Raw genomic sequence first — 19,976 nt, forward strand, 5'->3', positions numbered from 1 at the left:
TACAGGCACACGCCACCATGCCCAGTTAATTTTTTGTATTTTTAGTAGAGACGGGGTTTCACCATGTTGACCAGGATGGTCTCGATCTCTTGACCTCGTGATCCACCTGCCTCGGCCTCCCACAGTGCTGGGATTACAGGCTTGAGCCACCGCGCCCGGCCGACTTGGTCAATCTTACACAGATTTAAGTAAAAGCGGTAGAACCAAATATTGATGCCCTGACTTCAAGCTTCAGATTTCGCCCATGATATGAAGCCAGTTATATTTGAAACATATCCATTTTCTTAAACCTGCCAAAGGGAATTGGCAAAACAACTAGTTGACAAATGACTTTGAAACATGGTACCTGATTTTAGTGCCTCTGAAATACCACTTACAGATGAAGAAATTCTTGGTATTATCATCTTCTAACACTTTGGCACTGAGAGAAATTGTAAGAAAGAGGACCACAACATGGCTTGACAGTTTCCCCTGGTTTTTAATTTAATATTGTCTTTAACAATATTAAATTTTTAATAAAGTACATGCTGTGCTGGCAACTTACAACTATGAAATATCCTGAGACTCAAATAATGATTACCAAGGGCAATTTCTTTCTTTATTGTTTGACATATGTGGGCGTGATTATATAACTTCCTCAAGACAAAATGCTGTTTTAAAGGCTTACTTAAAGAAAACAAAACTACTTTTGTTCCTAAGTTGATTATAAGTTGATTTTCGTTTAGCATATTATCCTAATTAATGCTCTGAAAGAGACATTTGACTTTCCGAATTCCCCCAGTCCTCGTTCAAGGATTTCACATTGTAGAGACAGTTGGAGAATTTTCTAACGCAGCTGGTGGAACCTGATTTCTGTTGGCCTTTAGAGAAAGCATACAGTTTTGCTTTGTTTTTTGTTTCTTTCCAACCCTTGCAAAAATAAATTCTAACATTGTACTCACTGGTGAAGGTCTGACTTTTACAAAGAGGCAAAAGTTGTTTCATTCCCTTGGTACATGAACATACACCTGTGGGATTCTCCAACCTTGAAGGCTTATGTTCCCCAATCATTGGTGGTTAAAAGACCTGTCTGGGGCCTCCTTGTTTCTGGGGTGGACCGCAAACCTAAGAGAGCTAGGCAGAAATTTAGGTGGGTCCCAGAGAAAGTATCTACAGAGTGAATTGCTTAGCTTCTACTTTATATAATGACAAGAAAATATCATTTCTTATTTCCAGTCTTCCTTAGCTTCATCTTTCTTTGTCCCTTTGTATTAGGATAGAAGCAAGTTCTTAGACGCCATGTAAATAAAGTGTGGGCCTAAGAGATAACTAATAAGATAAGACTCAGTATTTATTTGAAAGAGGTCCTTATAGGTTTGGATATCTCATAAGATTGTGATGTGCAGATAGGACTTTGGGACTTTAAAATATATGCATATATAGTAATACACAGAGTAAATTTATCTGGACTTTTTCTTTGGGCATATATCGACATGTTTTTAGTATTTTAGAATACTATCTGCCATATGCTTTTTTCTATATTAAGCATAAAATATGTATGGATTAGTAAATTAGGGACAGACACGCACAAAGGCCTGGGCTTTGTAAAGGAGGCTTACTCCTTAAGCAGTTTTCAGAGCTGCATTTAACTACGGACAAAATCCCATGCAAAATTCTTGCTCAATAAGACATTCTAGAAACCACTTAATTTTAAAAGAATATGTGTCCAGTTTTAGAGTTAAATTAGGCTTGCATGGAAGCTCAAAATGCAATGACAACCGCTCTTCTCATGTGCAAATGTATGCATTTAGAAAGGATATTGAATTTTGTATCTAAGGTAATTAGTTTTTAGTAGAAATGGGATTCTTTTCTGGAGATGCATTTGCTGTGCTGCTAGGTTGCATTATATATGAACCATAGCGCTATATCAATATATTTATAGCTATTTCAATTTTCATATTTACTGCTGGAATTGGGGAGGAGGTGATTTGCTTTTGACAATGTAGGTATTTAAAGGCTGATATTCATATTCAGAAAAACATTATTCACTATCATATTTAGGCAGACATTATTGATTCTCTGGAAGTCAGAAATAGAAGTATTGCCACTTCGAAGTATTGCCACTTCAAGGTATTTACTCTCCCTCATCTATTCCTAGGATTCTTAAAAGGTTATCTGCTGTAAAAAATTTTTCCAAAATAATTAGAATAATTCTTCTGTTAAATTTTTCTATTAGAACAATATTGCATGATCTTTCCTAAAATGTGTTTTCTTTGTTTCTGCTTTTAACCTGATTCAGCCATTGAAATCAGATCAAGAATTCAGATGTTCGAAATCCAGTCATTTATTTTCTTTTCAAACTCAAATATATGCAAATCCCTACCCGTAACACTGTAGGACTATTACCAATTCCCCTAACCACCAAATAGTCTTAATCCTCCATTTTGAGGAAGCATCAGTTCTATCCCAGCTCTGCTGCCTGTAAAAAGACAGTAGCATGAATCAGAACCAGATTCCTAAGACAGATTGATCAGGGTCAGAGATGACATTTAGGATGCCAAATTTAAGGGTAAGAATGTTGCCCATCCTGGGTCGAAACTGTTTCTTACAAAGTCAAAGCAAAACTTCAAAGGATGCCAACAGAAAAGTATTGCAGAGTTATACAGAAAGAGAGATGAGTTTTTTTAAACAGGCAAATTGAACGAGGGGACATAACTGGGCAGAGTTTGTGTTCCTTAGTTGACATTCCATGGGTATTAACCAGAATGATATTAGTTCTTTGATTCATTCACCTTTGGCAATAATGCAAGGTTAAAATGATAGTTTCAACTTGGGAAAATTTGGAGTTTGTGAGTAGGGTTATTTGTATGCACCTATGTGCCATTTGAAAGAATCTGTAAATGATTTACTTAATGACTTTTAAAGTCTGGCTTTATTTTGAAATGGCTCCTAGGTAACTGGTTGTTACAAGAGAACAGAAAGAGCAATGCCAAAGATAAACACAACGCACAAAGCAAAGACATTTTCTTCCACTTCAATAGAGCTCCTATGCCTAAATAGGGCAGGGGAGTTGTGGATGTCACAATGCCATTAACAGCAAACCCTAGTGACTTGAGTTTGTCTATATAACAAACCTGCACATGTACTCCTGAATCTAAAATGAAAGTTTAAAACATAAATAATGTTAAATTTTTTAAAAAAGAGTACACTCATGTAATCAGCAAGTTCATGAAGCTATTGCCAATTGATTTATTTTTTGTCATTTAATGACATTTGTTTATTTGAGAAGATGATTTCATTATATTACCATGTAATTAATTTATAATTAATAGCTGCAATTTTTTCAACTATCAAACGTTGAAAGGTGGGCATTATTAGTTTTATTGATGTTGAAATCCTTACATCATGTGAAACCTATAGAAAGTTGCCCAGGGCATGGTGGATTTGATTCTAAAATCTGTGCTCTTTCCCTCAGACCACACATGCGCTCTTCAAGCCCATTCCACCAGCAGAGTTCACATACAGCAATTACTTTATCAATTTAAATAGTTTAGCCAAGTCTTTTTTGGAGAATGACAGAACATTCAGTGGCCTTTTAGTAGCTTTCTAGTCCAATATCCCATCCAATGAAAGAAGAACATCTTCATATTATCTAAAATATGGTCTTTCACTTTTGATCTGAACATGTCACATAATAAGGAAGTATAGTATTTCAAAAGGATGCTATTGTATTTCATAGAAATCACATAATTTGGGTAACTATTTCCCTCTTTTCTTCATCCTGTCTTATTGGTGCTATGCAGAAAAAAAAATCAAGTCTTTCTTATACATAACCTGCAAAATATTAACCAATAGAGAAATCATTTCTTCTCTGGGCAAACTTCTTCAATATCTTAAGCTACTCCTGTGCTAGGAAACCCCTAGGAAATCTTCTATTCAAGTCATAGGCATCTCAGTCACTTGCCAAGTAACATCTTTCCTTCATCTAGAAAGTAGAAGTTTTATAAAATGTCACTAAAGTAATTTATCTAAATTAAAACTAATAAAGAAAGTAGAAACATGTAAGGTTCTGCCAAGTTCTAACATTTTGATTTCTGTCTAGATAAATTACAAACATTCTCTATTTAAAAATTATTTTTAGTCTTCAATAGAGGCCACATTTCTCAGGGTCTCAAATCAGTGAAGATGTAACTGAATAGCACTCCTGTTCATCAGAATATAAAAGAAGGGTCAAGAAACCTCAGTCCTGGGAAGAGAAAGGCCACATCCACAGACTGTGGTTCTAGATGCATCACAATGAACTGAATGCAGGAAGAAGCCTTTGCTTCCTAAATATTGGCAACAAAGAAAGCTGCCAAACATAAATCACAAAATCTTGTGTAGTAACATCTAATTATTATCTCATATTCATTTGTAGAAAATAAAAGTGACATTTAAAAATAATTATGGTTTATACACTTAAAATCTGAATTTTCTCATTGGCATATAAAAAGAACCAATTAGGTAGGGCTTGGTCTTGTGTGAAAATACTGTAAAATAGTAACTATTAAATATAATATTGAAAACTTTGTTATATGAACACAAATATCTGAACATTAACTAGTTTGTTACTTGTTTATTATTATTTCTTATTTTATTTTTGCTGAAAGAAAATCCAACTAGTTATAAACTATTAATGAGTCTTTTAGGATGTAGCTCTAAGAATTAAAAACAAAAATAAACTTTATTCCCTATGCAAAAAGAATAAAATTATGTCCTTTGCAGCAACATGGATGAAACTGGGCTATTATTCTAAATGAACTAACTCAGAAACAGAAAACCAAATATTGCATGTTCTCACTTGTAAGGGGAAGTTAAATAATAGGTATATACAGACATAAAGATGGAAATAATAGACACTAGGGACTCCGTAAGTAGGGAGGGTGGGAACAGGGTGAGGGTTGAAGATTTAACTATTGGGTACAATGTTTAATATTTGGGTGATCTGGGTGCAGTGGCTAACGCCTATAATCCAAACAGTTTGGTAGGCAAAGGTGAGAGGATTTCTTAAGTCCAGAAGTTTGAGACCAACTTGGGCAGCATAGTGGGACCCTGTCTCTACAAAAAATTTAGAAATTAGCTGGGCATGGCGGCAGGCACCTCTAGTCCCCGCTACTCAGAAGGCTAAGGTGAAAGGATCCTTGAGCCCAGGAAGTCAAGACTGCAGTAAGCCATGATCACTCCCCTGCCCTCCAACCTGGGTTAGAGTCAGACGATCTAAAAAGAAAAAAAAAAAAAAAAATCAGAGTGATGAGTACACTAGAAGTTTAATATCCACCATTATTAATATATACCCGTGTAACAGACATGTACATATACCCTCTGAATCTAAAATTATAAAAATAAAAACAAATACATTGTTTTCTTGATTCTAGAATTCCCTTTCCCTGGTGGAAAGCCTGAGGAATACATCATGATTTTCATAGAAGTACAGGGTAATGGCAAAATGGATGAATTACTTTTACTCTCAAGTAAATCCAAGAAAAAGGGAGCAATCCGAAGTAAGCATGAAGCAGAGTTAAGAGTTAAGGAAGATCCTCAGAGAAGAGTGTGATTAGGTCAGCATAAACTAGGATGAGGTCCAGATGTTGAATATCAGAGATACATTCAGTGCCCATAGAGACAAGCGTGTAGGGTGTTAATAACAATAGTTCAAAGAGGCAAGAAATCTGTCCTAGGACAAACACTGCGTGGGACAGAGCTGCTGCCAATGCTTAGGATGTGTTGCTGAGGAAACCTGGACTGTTTTGCTTCTGGGAAGCCCAGGCTGAGAGAAGATTTCTAACCTGAACTACTTCTTTGACCACTTTCATATGAATGACTCTAAAAATAACTATGTAACTATATATGTCTATGTAGTTTTATATAACTATGTGTGTAGAGACATACATATGCATTCATACATATATACAGAGGAGGGGGAGAGAGAGAGAGAGAGAGAGAGAGATGGATATCATTTGGTCACCCAGATTACATAAAACTATTATGTGAACCCCCAATCGGTCATTACTCTGTAAAAAATGGCTTTAAGAATTTTCTATGTTAGTACATTTCCTAAGTCCTATTGAAAGAATTACTAGGTGGGAATGGCCATGACCATTATGCCTTTTCTACAGGACATTAATATCATGATTACAAAGAGTGAAAACAAAATAACACAATAACAATAAAAACAGCCCTGCTTTATCTGATTATGTTACACTAAGGCTGGCATAACAACATACTGTACACCAGGTTACTTAAAACAACAAAAAATTATTGCCTTACACTTCTGGAGATAGAAGTACCAAATTAAGTATCAGCAGGGTCATGCTGTCTCTGAAACCTTGCCTCCTGCTAGCTTCTGTAGAGTATTTTGGCCATCCTTGGTGTTGTTTGGTTTGCATTTGCAACAGTTCAATATACCTGTCATCACATGGCATTCTCCTTGTGTGTCTGTCTCCAAATTTCCCTTTTCTTATAAGAACACCAATCATATTGCATTAGGGACCCATTCTACTCCAGTATGACTTCATATTCTTGAATTATGACTGATTAACCTTCAGTTACCCTATTGTCAGATAACGTAACATTCGGAGGGACAAGGGGCAAAATTTCAACATTTTTGTGGGAGGGTCCCATATTAATCAAGTCAAGCTAGATTATACTGCAATAACAAAGTCCAAAATACATGTGGTTTGCAGTAACAAAGACTTACATTCTATTCATGCTAGATGATAATGTTTTGCTTATCAGAGTCAGTCAAGAATCCAGGCTATCAAGGCAGCAATAATTCGAAAAGTTTTCAACCACTGTTCCAGAGAGAAAAAAAACACACTACCAGGTCTTATAGGTGACCATTGAGTATTTACAAGCCTAAGGGAGCCAGAGAGTGTAGGATCAGAACAACACTGATTTCAGATGCCTTCAGTTGTAAGAAACAAAAAATCCAGCTAACATTGACCTAAATGTCAAGGCCACGCTTTGTAACGTAACAAGCTATTGAGTGACTACAAGTCAAAGAGTTGACTTGTTGGCATATTGATGCCCCCAGGAACCCAGGATAGGAGGATTGTTTGGGCTGCAGTGAGCTATGATTGTGCCAGTGTGCCCCAGCCTGGGTGATGGAGCAAGACCCTGTTTCTGCTAAATTAAGCATAAATAAATAGAAAGACCCCAGGAGTCAACCTCTCTCTCTCTCTCTCTCTCTCTCTCTCTCTCTCTCTCTCGTCCCTTTCCCAGGGCTGTGTCATATGTCTAGTCCTTAACCATATCACCACTACAGGTGAAACTAGATAGCCATAATTAGTGTGGATCCATTCTATCTCTTGAGGCCAAGACCTGGCCACTCAAGCTAAATTGGATTCTGTGTACAAGGACAGGGAGAGTTAATTGGTGAATTGCTGTAGCGTAGGAATAAAATTACACCACAAAAAATGAGTTTCAGATTTAGCATTATCTTATATCTCATTCAATGTATGGATATATGGATATATGGATAAATAATTTTTCTCAAATTTTTTGGTGCATTAAAAATAAGTGAAATTTAGATGTTATCCATAGTTGGATTATTTGCTTAAGTGTGTTTAACAATTTTTAGCAAATAACAACAATAATAGTGATTTCTCCCATGTTCATAATATTTTGTTAGGTATATTCTCACATACATGTTTTGTTGTCTTTGCTTAGAAAAAAATTATCATAATGAAGGCAGGGAGAGGGAATCATCCTTTGCCTTTATTAAAAATAATAAGAAATTATATATGTGTGTGTATATATATACATATATATACACACACATATATACACACACGTATATATATGCTTACTAAGTATAGGACTGAAAATTGAACTCTCTGACTCTGAGCAGTACATTTTCAGCTATCTCCTGATGCCTCCTGCTCTTCTTGTGTTTTGCCTGTTTTTGTATTAATGCACATTCTGAAGAGTAAAACCCAAGGGACCAATTAAATAGACCATATGGCTAATCTCTGGATTTCCCTTAGGCCAAACACAACTACAATTACAAAATACTATTTTGGAAATAACTAAAATTTCAAAGAAATAAACTATCAAATATGTTTGGTGTTTCAAATGTATAGGTCAGATTAGATATCAAATGGTAATAAATGGAGATTTTAAAAATATGTCTGATTTTATAAGATTTCATTTTGAAAAGAATGCTATTTACATAAATTTGAAATCTTATATATAAATATGAATACATATTTATATCAAATGCAATTTTATAAAATCAGACATTTTTAAAATCTCTATTACGATTTGGTATCTGATCTTACCTATACATTTACATGTATATACATATAAACCTACGTATATATATGGAATTTGTGATGTGAATAGCTCCTAAGCCAGCATTATAAAAAGCTTCAGCATTTTCTTTAGAAATGCCATGGTTATCACAGTCACTCAAGGGTGACTCAATGCATTTGATTGCCCAGAATAGCAACAAAAGCAGCTCTAACTCCGATAGGATTTTATCACGCTGAAGGTTCTCAAGGCATTCTGAAAACATATTAAAAGTAAAATGTGACTCCAACTTGAAATGTTTGTAATTCATGAAAGGTTGATGAGCAGGTCTTAGTCCCGGCATCATGATCAGTGTTAAGTGCTTGCCTGTGGGGATTGTGGTATCATCGTTAGATACCCAGGACAGTCGTGTCATACAAAACAGAGACGGCACGTGTCCCTGCCTGACAGATGCTGATAAAGTGGTGACAAGAATAACAAGTAACTAAAGAGATCATTATGCCAAAATCCTCTGTCTGCGACTACACAGAATGGTATAAACATCAGCTGTAGTGTTATACAATGTCTTCCCAAACCAATAGAAACTGTCATGCCCTGCAGACAGCGATACAGCAGAATTAAAAGGCAGGGATACCAGACCACACCAAAAGAGAAAATGCGTAACTTGCAGAGTTGTTATGAGCCAATATATCGAAGCAGGATCAAAAGGACTGAGTTTTAAATGCTAAGGAAGCTGCTTAAAGTAAGGAATAGAGATACTAGCAGCTTTCAGAGTTGACAGAAAATAAGATAAAAGTGAAGAAATTCGGTGATATGCCATGAATCATACACAACTGCCCAAGATGTGTCTTCCTGGATGGCTGGCTCAGGGCCTAATTCATAACAAACACTAAATAATCATGTACTGAATGAATAAAGGTAGGCTTTAAAGAAAGTATTTTGCAGTCACAGAATTTATAATTTGTATTCTTTATTTTTTCATTGGCTTATGATTCTTCTATCTCACTGGACCATGAAGAAGAAAAGAGGTTATGTTTTAGTGGCTGTATCTCAGTACAAAGACCAGTACCTTTTAGGCAGAGCAGAGCTAGAGGGCATAGACGTCCATTGCTCCTGGGTAATCAATGAGCAATATTTACTAAAGAGAAGGGAAGAGCTGCTGGACGAAAAGGATAAGGATAGTGAGCACAGGCCCTGCCAGGTGCTCGGATGGAGCTTAGGCAGACAACAAGTGCTGGTTTACTTCTTCCACAGCTCCATGTATGGGTCACGGGGTTCACCTCATGGCCAACTAGAGGCCATGGGTGTCCTCCGCCGCCAACACTAGATGTTCCTCTTGAGATCTCTATGAGTATGGCTTTGCCATCCTGAACACTACTGATCTCTCTTCTTCTAATTTTTGCTTTCTCTTCCTCTCAATATTGGGAAAACCTTTTCTACTTTGTAGTGGTAAGATGATTCTTTTTATCTCTGCAGATTTCCTAAGTCCACAGGCATCTTAGGGCCTTTTTATGAAACTAAAGCAGGTACTCTGTATTTCTGCTTTATTACTTTTTCTCCATCTATTGGATATTTCACAATTTAGGTATTTTAAAGAGGATAGGAGAATCAAGGCAAACAGAAACTGGACATTTTGGCTTCCTTTCTCTCACAGCTTTTCTCTCTCATTTGTCGTCTTCTAAACACACTGTCCTGTGCTCATTTTCTTATATATATCTTTCCCCTTAGATGCGGTGTCTTCACACATTCTGTTCCCACCTCCTGTGCCTCTCTTCCTTCCCTCCACAAAGCTGACACTTCTCCTTCAAGTCTGAGATGCAATGTCATTTCTTTTAAAAAGTTTTTCCTGATTACACCATTAAAAGTTGGTCACATCTTCCCTAGCATTCCGATATGGTTTGGCTCTGTGTCCCCATCCAAATCTCAACTTGAATTGTAATCCTTATAATCCCCACAGGTCAAAGATGGGACCAGGTTCAGGTAACTAAATCATGAGGGTGGTATCCCCATGCTGTTCTCTTGATAATGAGTGAGTATCATGAGATCTAATGGTTTTATAACAGGCCTGGCATTTCCCCTGCTGGCACTCATTCTCTCTCCTGCCATCCTGTGAAGAGGTGCCTTCCACCATGATTTTAAGTTTCTTGATGCCTTCCCAGCATGTGAAATTGTGAGTCAATTAAACCTCTTTTCTTTGACAATTACCCAGTCTCAGGTATTTCTTCATGGCAGCATAAGAACAGACCAATACACACTCACATATTCTTTATAATAGAATTTGTTTTTCTTCTTATATAACATATATCAAAATTTGCAATCATATGAGTATGTTACTAGCTTACCATACATTTTTTTCATTACCATAAATTTCATAAGGGTAGGAACTAGGAGCTATGTTGGTTTATTTCAACATCTTATAATTTGTGCCTAGGACAAAGGGATGCTTAATAAATATTTGTCTAAGAAACATGCAACAAACACTAAGATAGGCAATATCCACTCTCTCCTTTCTGTAACCAGCAGAACCCTCGTTTTTGGAGATTCTTCTATTTGTTAAATGCCCAGTGACAGTACTTTATTCTCTCTTGTCTGAGGATAATACCACATAGTTTTGTACAACACAATTTAAGTCAAATTATACTGGAAAGGGTCAGACTCAGTGTTTTGTTTCTTGTGCATTTTATTTATTTACTTTTGTTTACTTTGTGTTGCCTGGAATGTTAGTATAATGTGTCAAAGAGAAGAAGCCATCACAAAAGCATTGGTGAAAAAGTCACATGCTGAGGATAATGGAATAGAAAGGCAGAAGTGTAACCTGGTTTCTTCTTGGATGTTGTGGGTTCTTGGCCTCCAACCTCTTAAAGAGTAACTGGTGGGGCTGCTTCAGCTGCACCCGATACTTGCAAAAGTAAAATATTGGACCCAAAAAATGTTGCAGAAAGGTGATTTTATTTAGGTAGAGAAAAGAGAAGGAAAGGAGAGAAGAGAAGGACTTCCACGAAGAGTGTGGAACGGGATTGCAGAGGGGAAATCCCAGAGGGAGCTCCCACCGTGTGGGAGGAGATTCCAGAAAGTTGGAAATCCGGGGCAGGTAAAGGAGCATGGACTTTTATCCTGGAGAAACTCCCACCTTCCCAAGTTCCTCTGGCCAATGAAAGGAGTTCCTTTAAAAGTCTGCTGGGGTGATTGACTCTTAGTTTCTTCACGCGACCCCAAAAGTCAAACATAAACCATTGAATCTCCCGGATGGAGAGAGATGGGAGGGAGGCATGGCACTGGGAAATTCTTGCCCTTAAAACTACACACCCTCACGGACCCAGAGAGAGAACACATTCCCTCAAAAGGGCTGAGTCCTTACTGGCTTCTTTAAACACTCACCCAAGGTATGGGATCTACCACTGGAGTTCTTCACCTGTGAGGAAAATCAGACTTATTTTGGTTAAGCTACTATAGTCAGGCTTCTATTAAGTGCAATCCCAATTCAAAATGTGATTTTAGGAAAGTCACTTCATATCCTAACTTACCCAGTTTCTAATTTAATCACATTGCCATTGGATAGGATGATTTCTAAGATCACCAGTTCTATCATGGTTTTACCTTTAAAATAAAAACACTGTTTATCTAAACTTTAAATTTTAATTATTCCTTTCATTTTGAAAATCAATGCGATATATGAATTTTTAAATAACTACTATGTATAAGACAATATGCCAGATGGCTTAATTAGTGATATTTCCTTTTTAAATGCACATGTTGTACATTTTCCCTATTTTATACACTTTCTCTGATTTTTTTAAAGTCTCAACACATCATTAGTTTAAATGTTTGTAATTAAGAATTCATGAGAAGACTGAAATGGACAGTTTTGAGATTTAATTGTATGGAATCAAATATTATTTTCTTCAGCAAACTATACTGAATACCGCTTTTGGAAGGACAGATATACGTAATTTAAAGCAGTGATTTCAAAATGCTGCTTTATAAACCAATGTTACACAAGCTACATGAAATCACTTGGGAGTGCTTACAATCCAATCCCAAACTCCCATGTGTGGTAAAGAATTTAACTTTGCCCAAAAAGAGCCCTTGACTTTTTGGAGGTAACATCTAAGTCTTTGGAATGTCATACAGAACGAGATCCGTTCTTTGTCTCTGAGCCTAAGAATGTGATTTAGGATGGGACTACAAACCATGCCATACATGTGATTTGGGGTGAGGACTTAGAGTCACAGGTGTTAGCTTGCTCTCCCGAGAGACTGGAAGCAGAGATCAGCTGGGCAGACAACCAACCAGGCCTAAACAATGGAGCACCAACAAAGATGCCTGACGCCAAGGTTCAGCTGAACTTCCCTGATTGACAATATCCTATGTATGTTCTCACATATCGTTGTTGGTAATAATTAATGCTGTCTATAATACCAGGGGGAGAGAACATCTGAATGCTCCCTGTTGTATCACTTCTGGTCTGTGTCCATGCATCTCTTCCCTTGGCTGATTTAATCTGTATCCTTTCTCTGTAATAAACCATAACTGTGAATAAAACAAATTTTATTGAGTTTTGTGAGTTCTTCTAGTGGATTAGCAAAACCAAGGTCATTTGGGTGATTTCCTAAACTTGTAGTTGGTGTCATAAGGGAAGGCACATTATGTGGGCCATGTTCCTAACTTTGTGGCTGTCCAACTGCTGCAGCCCAGATACCCTAATTCTGTAGGTATGGGGTGTTTACAGACATTTTGACTTGTAAACTGTATTAAGAAATCAGTTGTGCTTAGCGATTGGGAAAGAACCATTTCTATATTAACAATCTGCTCCATACATATTAACAATAAGCATTTATTTATTTAATTTCTATGTGTAATGGGCCTGTGTGTTTGTGCATATATAGGTAGTTGTGTGGATAATCACAATTAATTCTGTAATTAATCAAGGTCAATTGCATTCTTCTTAGGAAAGTATTTCTTTTGATTAAGTAAAGTTGTTGAAAGTACTTGGCTATGAAAAGATAAATGTAGTTAATGAATCGGAATTCAAATTATATTGTTTAACATCTATATATCTTAGTAAAAAGGTAGTGTTTTAGAAAGGTAAAGTGTTAAATTTAAATCACATGCAAGTGCTTTTGAAATATTTAAAAATCTTTGTTTCTTCTCCAAAAATTCTTTTACATTTCTCAAAAACTGTCTACATTATCAAAGTGCTCTTGGCACATACATTTTTCCTCATACAACCTATACAATCAAACACATGGCCCAGTCTTGTCATCCGAGCTTGCTGTCTAATTCCATCAATAAGAAAGTAAAACAGCTAGGGACCATGGCTTCAAAGATTTTTGTTACTTTAATTGTATAAATTAAATGAAATAATTTCCTTGCCTAAGAAGGGGCAAATTATTCAAACTACATTTCATGTTTGCCTATTTTCTTCCTATTCCTTATGCCACTAGGGGACACAAGAGATGATTTCAGGAAGGGGAGCAGCCAATAAACGGTGACTTTTCAAGACAGTTAAGACTCTGGGAGCTAAATCGGCCTGGAGAACTATGGAAATTAGTGTAGAACACATACTTCAGCATTATCTCAGCTAAGAAACAAGCTACGTGAGATGTTAATATGTAATTCTCATCAGTCACTATTTGGTGGATATTGCTAAGGGGCATTAATTTTGCACCTTTCTGTTGGTAGAAAAATTTCTGTGCTGGTAGGCAGAAAAATTTCTAACCTCCAGAGAAATTCCTCAAGCAAATGGCAGCTGAACCCACCATATACTACAATAGTAGGATGTGAAGAAAGAGGAATTGGCAAAAACAGCGTTTACTATATGGGTTGATACAAACTTGGCACCAGAAATAATTGTAAGAAACAGTTGCAAAAAGATGCAAGCCAAATCTAAATGAAAATCGTGCCTGAAGATAATTTTGATTATTGTAGAACTACAATGGAGATTGAATTCACTACGTTTCCATGCTTCTTATGTAAAATAAGGGCATATTTTAGCAAAGAGTGAGTTTCAAAAACAGAATAGAGACATCGGTGTGTATTCAAAGTTGGGAATCTTGAATCCATAAGCCTCTCTGAGATATTACTGCCAGCATAGCAGCTTGTACCCTCATATCTGAGAACACCCTAACTTAATGATCATGTAATAACATCATTAAAGTAAGCTGTATTGCAAAGGGATTTCTACCTTCTCAGGACCCACTCCAACCACTCTTTATTCCTTCTATTAATGGGGTGCTAGAGTAACAGGGGCTAATTGCCAGCTATGAGGCTCCAGAACAGGTGGGTTTGATTTCTTTAATAGGCTGAAAGATTGAGGATATTTTGACGTATATAGCTCTTTGCAATGCTTAATTGATCATGGTGTTCCTAAAACTATGAATTATCTACTGGGCAAAAAAGGATTAACTCAGCAGACCTCTGCTACTCAAACCCTTCACATTCCAAAGAAGGCTTATTTTAGGATTGGTCTTTGACTGGCTGTTGGGAGATAACCTCTGAGCCCTTGGAATATTCTGTCTGACAAGAGCATTTTTGTATGCCTGAAGCCTTGGATCTTGTTGTACAGATTGGAACAAATGAGTTTATTCTAACAATATGATTTATGGCGAATGCTTATGTTAGCTTTGAGGTTAATGGTGAAGTTTGAGCAGCAGAAGTCAGTTATATGTGTGCTGTATATCCATGTGACTTGCCCTCAATAAAACCCCAGAACACCAAGGCTCAGATGAGGTCCCTGGTTGGCAACTCTTTACACATGCTGTCACACATTATTACTGGGAAAACTAAGCATCCCCCGTGAGACTCCTTACCTGGAACTTGCTCTTGGTTTTTCCTAGACTTCACCCTCTCCACGGTTTCAGATTGCTCTTTATGATCTTTATCTTTTCTCTGTAACAGCTTTTGGGAATCCTGTGAATCCTTTTAAGGAAACACCACAGACAAAAGTGTATGTGATCAATATTCCTCTAAAATTTCCCAAAGGGTCATATGGCTGTTTTCCATCACGGTAGAAAGGTACATACGCAGACTGTTCATGGCTTACGAAACTGTGGCTTTGAAATGATGCTAATTTCTAGGAAACGAAAATGTCATCATGACATACCAGTCAAAGTAGGAGCTTAAAGTTGAGGGAAAGAAAGCAAAATAAAACAAATGTCCCCACAAATGTAAAAAAGATTATTTTGTAGTTGATGCATACATACAGAAGTCTGTGTTTTTGATTCATCATAATTATTTTATTCTATATGAAATGGAGTCTTTATTAATTTTTGTGAGAAAAATTAATAGTATGTTCAATATTACAACAGAGTGTTTTTATCAGAATCTCTTCCTATACAATGGTTATAAGTTGTAGCTATAAATCACTAAGACTGTATTGGTTTATCACATATACTATAACTTCTAATAAATTTACATCCCTTACATCCTCTGGTGCTCATCTTAAAAGGCAATACATTAATTCAAGAAAATCAGTGCTCTCATTAAATTTGTGGATAATCTATGGGATTGTTTTAGCTTCTTAGGAGGGACTGCATTATGTTCACTTATGTTACTGTTATCATTTGAAAGATCATCTTATTTTCCAGAAAGGACAAACAAGCATTTATAGGCAAATATAGTAAATAAGCAGCTATTAACTGAGGAACAACAATTTGATTAACAAAAGGAAAGGTCTATTAGGAGTCAAAAGTGCTTAAGAATGTTTGCATGTAAAATAAGTCAATCAACCAGTCATAAATCTTTTCTTCAAAACATCTGCATTATGAGTTATTTTTTTCTGATCAACCTTGTTGCCTGGGATTCCATAACAATGTCAGAAATGTCAGAAAGATAAATCACTATATCTTCACATGTTTGGACATATAGATATTCTCAGGCCTCCCAGGGCCCATGTGGTTTTCCCCAGCAAGCTGTGATGTTTTTCTCTCTAGGTCATTCTAGAACCACTATATTTTATGAACAGTTGCTACCTTTTCACAAATATTGTATTTTTCAAATCCTGTGGAAAAATCAGAATAAATGTCAAACTATTGGTGCATGTCCATGTCACTCAAAATAAATAGCATAGTATGGTTTTTCACATCAAAGTTATTTTTTTCAAAAATAATGCTTTATCTGATTTTTTTGTCTTTGAATATTATACATATGGTAAATTGTCTATCAGATGAACTAAATCTGTGAAATTTTTATTTTACACATATTGGGAAGTTGTCTGCCTATGTCATATACCATAATTGATATCTTTCCTCTCTTTTTATATATTTGGAGCCAATTTAGATATATAGTCTCTTGACATAATTCCCATCTTATTGCTAAATCTATAGACAGATTTGCTTAACTTCACATAAAAATGTATATTTAGATTTTGCTCTATATAATTGTTGCTCATTTTTATACTAACAGTGAACACCCACATCTAGTTCCACATCTGTTCAAAACAGAAAAAAAGGACCAAACACTAATCAGTTCACCACAAAGGCTCTGCTTTTGCTTCTTGAATCCCATTGTAAAAACTTTGTTATTCCACTTTGTAAGATCTGAATCCCCAAAAACAAAGCCTTTCATTATTCCATAGTTAATTGGTTTTATCTAATATATAAAATTAAAGAAACTCTTTTTGATCAAAAGGAAGGCTCACTTCAAATAATACAACCCTCTGAAGTATCAGGTGTAAACAGTAAAGTGTCATTCTTTATGAGTCAGAGAGACTGTAATCTCTGTTTTAAGAAAATTAAATGTTATCTCTACCCAACAATTAATCTTATGCTATATACCATCTTTATTCAGCATATATTTAATTTTCATCTTTTACTCTGTACATTTTTTGCTCTAAATTCCACAGACCATGCACTTATTTTTTATTTGCTGAGATATCTTATGAATGTCATTTTTCAGCAAACAAGATAAGTAAAAAGTAAACAAATAATACAAACTGTGACAGTCCTGCTGGCATTGCTACTCCAAGTTTCACATTATTGTTACTCATCCCCACAGACCCAGGAGAAAATAAACTCCTGTTTCCCCATCCTTCAAACCAAGTTGCAGAACTCCATTCCAAGCTACAGTTAGAACAGCAGCCTTCAGTAAGCAATCACCTCTAAAGTCAGCATGACTTTCAGCTCTCATCTCCTTGCTCATTTCTACAGTCTCTCTGCTCATACATCAGTTATAACTGTTAACTTTATTTCATGCTTAACAAGTAAACAAATAATCAGATTAAAATTATCATTAATTTCAACTCCTAGATGCAATAAAACTATCAGATTTTAAGCCCCTCAATGCCTCCTTCTAAGATTATTGCAATAAATGAACAACCTTTGTCTTAAATAATGTCAGCTCTCCATCTGTGCTCTAGACTGAGAGAACTAGACACCCCTATACAACTTCTCAAGGATTAGACCATTTCTCTCCTCCAACATTATCCTATCTCTTTCAGTAGTGTTTCATATCCTCTATTACTACTTCACTGTGGCACCTTTGTCTCTTATTCTCTTTTAACTTGCCTAGGGAAAAAAGGAGAAAGAGAAGGAGTGAGGAAAGAAGGAAGTAGAAGTAGGAAGGAATAGAAGAGAAGGGAGAAAAGAAGAAAAACAATAGAAAAAGTCTCAAATTTATATCTCCCTGGTCTCATCTTGGTTCTCTCAATTCCTTCATCTTGATAAGAACAAACTTCTTGGTGGAATCCCTGTCTTTATTCTGCAGTCTTCTGTGTCATGTAGGATGTTTTTCATTGCAAATCACAGAATACCCAGTATAGATGATTGGGTTAAAAATAGCCGTTACAGGCTAAAGCCATAAAGGTCTTATACCTTATGCAATATATAAGACATGCAAAGATAGGGCTATGTTTATCAGTTAATTCAACTGCTTGGCAACTTGATTAAGGGCTCAGGCAATTCCATCTTGACTGTATATATATATATATATATATATATATATATATATATACATAAAGTTATGTGGACATCACCACATGACTGATGTCCTTGTAAACTCCAACCACATGGATGGAGAGGCAGTGAAAGGGTGTCATCTGCAATGCAAGGAAATAGGACTCAGAAGTAAATAGTCCTGCTGGCACTTTGGAGTTTCTGTCTCTAGAACTATGAGAAAATGAATTTCTCTTGGTTAAGCCACCAAGTCTGTGGTAGCCTTAAAAAAATTGATACATCCAAGTTGTGTTGTTAAGGAATGAGGGCACTTTTGAGACCACAGTAGAAGTTTGATAACAAGGGTTCTTCTTAGGAAGAGTATATAGGCCTCCTATTTTTGCATCTGGCTACACTGTTTACTTATTATCTTCAGGGAAAATTTCTACACCTCCTTGTTTAAGAAGCAGACATTCTAGTTGATAGTACTCATCTATATGGAGTTAATAACAGCATCCCTATTGGATGGGTGAAATGATGATGAAATGAAACAAGGTTTACACATTTCTTAACACAGTGTCTGCTTATAACAACGTCTCCATAAAAGTTGTATACTTAATTTGCAATAACTTTCAACATAATAGAATTGATTCTCTCATAGAAATTTGTCTCTCCTTGAAAAGTGATCAAGCTTTCTGAAATTTCATACAAAAATACAGATACCACAGTTATCTCTTATAATTCTTTAATACGTCTATACATTTTTTTCTTGCAGAAAACATTTGTTAGGGGTTGCATAATATAAAGGTAGTTAATGCCACTGAATTGTACACTTACAAATGGTTAAATGGCAATGTTGTTTTATATATGTGTATATATTTATACAGCTTTTTGTTTTATATAAGTATATATAAAACAAAATACATATGCACATATATAGTACATATCTATACACACATATATAAACACAAGATTAAAAATACAATGAAACATACCAAAAATCATTGAATATTATATTTTAATGGGATGAATTGTACAGTATGTGGTATCAGGAGTGATACTTATTAAAGGACATTTTATAGACATCCTCAATAAGATAAATGCCATTTAGGTTAGCTTCAATTAATTCCTTTTTAAACGTTTTTTTACAGCAAGAAGAAAATAAAAAATAAGCTTTCAGCAATTTAAAATGCAGCAGAAGGAGTTACATGCCATTTTCCAGAAAAATATCAACCTGTAACAGATTTGCAATCTGAACCTGAGGTTAAAGCTTAACAGTGGTTGTTGGAATTGGAAATACCAGCTGCTTCCATTTCTGCAGTCATTTGAGAGAGGGCAAATACAAAGCATGGTACCAAATAGAGTTGAGGGCATTGAAGTGGCAGTCAAACACACTGCAGAAACAAATGGAAGAGAGGGATACCGCCGACTCAGGGAGAATACAGTTCATCCATCACATAACCAGGCAAACTTGCTATTTGTTCTTTTCCAACTTCTGAAAAGATGAGACTCGCTTCTTTGTCTTCACATGGAAAAGCAACTCAGGAAATTTAAAACCCCCAAAACACCACGTGTTTCAATATAATCTTACATCAAACACTTAAAAAAATGAAGAGAGTAATTGAAACTAAAAACTAATTAAATTAACTTGCTGGATCAATTACAAATATTTGAGATTTTTCAATCATTTTTTGCTTATTAAGTACTTACCAATTTTATATCCTATTGAATCTCCTAGGGTTTACTTATTATTATTATTCTGAAAATACGGGAGATTTTGAAAAGAATTTTAATTATTTATTTATTTTTTGAATTTGTTGTATGAGTCACTCTTTACAT

The 19,976-nt window shown here is 35.7% G+C and overlaps 2 long non-coding RNA genes across 2 annotated transcripts; one reads left to right on the plus strand and one right to left on the minus strand.

Annotated features, from left to right (window-relative positions):
* Positions 1–834: 834 nt before the first annotated feature.
* Positions 835–10,328, minus strand: LOC116527008. Its single transcript, XR_004258344.1, has 3 exons — positions 10,254–10,328; positions 3,809–3,813; positions 835–845 (listed from the first exon to the last, which is right to left on the minus strand). It is a non-coding gene; the product is annotated as an uncharacterized LOC116527008 (long non-coding RNA).
* LOC116527009 lies at positions 2,491–3,152 on the plus strand. The gene is made up of 2 exons (XR_004258345.1): positions 2,491–2,548; positions 2,933–3,152. It is a non-coding gene; the product is annotated as an uncharacterized LOC116527009 (long non-coding RNA).
* Positions 10,329–19,976: the final 9,648 nt, after the last annotated feature.

This window comes from Sapajus apella, unplaced genomic scaffold (assembly GCF_009761245.1).
Source record: "Sapajus apella isolate SASKATOON/1434 unplaced genomic scaffold, GSC_monkey_1.0 scaffold52, whole genome shotgun sequence".
NCBI classification, from domain to species: Eukaryota; Metazoa; Chordata; class Mammalia; order Primates; family Cebidae; genus Sapajus; species Sapajus apella.